Here is a 1,198-nt window from a genome sequence, read left to right on the forward strand (position 1 = left end):
GTTAGCTGCAGAGGTTAGTTAATGGCGTCAAGTTGTTGTTTTGTCATATTGTTCCTATTCCAGCATTTGCAGAATGCATAGTGACATTTGAATATAGCGTGGGAAAAGGGAATCCAGACACACTATGGACACGGTAGACACATTTTAAATATAGGTATAGATTCATGACGTGTTTTGAATTCCATGATCAGAACTCTATGATCAGAATCAAAAGCTGCATGGACTGTCAAGTCTAGACACGGCCTGAGACGAGCTTGTGATCTTGACTAATAAATCAATCAATAAATGTCAGATTTTTCTTTTCACTGAATCGCCGTRTGGATATTGATTAGGCTACCATTAAGCTGGGGGAAATTTGAGGCGAGAGTGCTGATCATCTTGTCTGGTTGGGTCATTGATCAGAACATTTTGGCAGCACGTTATTTAGCTTAACAAGTATATTTATTTTGCTCTTCACTCTCACTCGCTCTGTCGCTCGGCCGTTCTGTCGCTCGGCCGTTCTGTCGCTTTGTAGCTTTGGCCTACTGTCGACCAAAAGCCTGTGACTTAATCAATCAATGTGATTTTGTTTCACTGAATCTGCGTCTGTATATTTGGTTAAATAAGAGCTGGTATAGCTCATCTGTTTGTTTGCTAATCTATCACTGATCAGAAACATTTAGCATGTTATAATGTAGCCTAACTCCTAAACGTCTACCTCCGCTCCTAAACGTCTACCTCCGCTCCTAAACGTCTACCTCCGCTCCTAAACGTCTACCTCCGCTCCTAAACGTCTACCTCCGCTCCTAAACGTCTCGTTTCGGACGGGAGGAGACGTCTAGGAGCGGAGGGAGACGTCTAGGAGCGGAGGGAGAACGTCTAGGAGCGGAGTAGACGGTCTAGGAGCGGAGGCTAGACCGTTTAGGAGCGGAGGTAGACGTTTAGGAGCGGAGGTAGACGTTTTAGGACGGAGGTAGACGTTTAGGAACGGAGGTAGACGTTGAGAGCGGGGGAGACGGTTTAGGAAGCGGAGGTAGACGTTTTAGAGCGGAGGTAGACGTTTAGTAGCGAGGAGACGTTTAGGCCGGAGGGGAGACGTTTAGGACGGAGGTAGACGTTTAGGACCCGGAGGTAGACGTTTAGGACGGAGGTAGACGTTTAGGAGACGGAGGGAACGGTTCAGGAGCGGAGAGGAGACCGTTTAGGAGCCGGAGGTAGA

The 1,198-nt window shown here is 47.2% G+C and overlaps 1 protein-coding gene across 1 annotated transcript in view; it reads left to right on the forward strand.

Moving 5' to 3' along the window:
* ltn1 (listerin E3 ubiquitin protein ligase 1) overlaps positions 1–1,198 on the forward strand; it is a 78,884-nt gene that overhangs the window by 3,774 nt on the left and 73,912 nt on the right.

Source organism: Salvelinus sp. IW2-2015, unplaced genomic scaffold (assembly GCF_002910315.2).
Source record: "Salvelinus sp. IW2-2015 unplaced genomic scaffold, ASM291031v2 Un_scaffold2219, whole genome shotgun sequence".
NCBI classification, from domain to species: Eukaryota; Metazoa; Chordata; class Actinopteri; order Salmoniformes; family Salmonidae; genus Salvelinus; species Salvelinus sp. IW2-2015.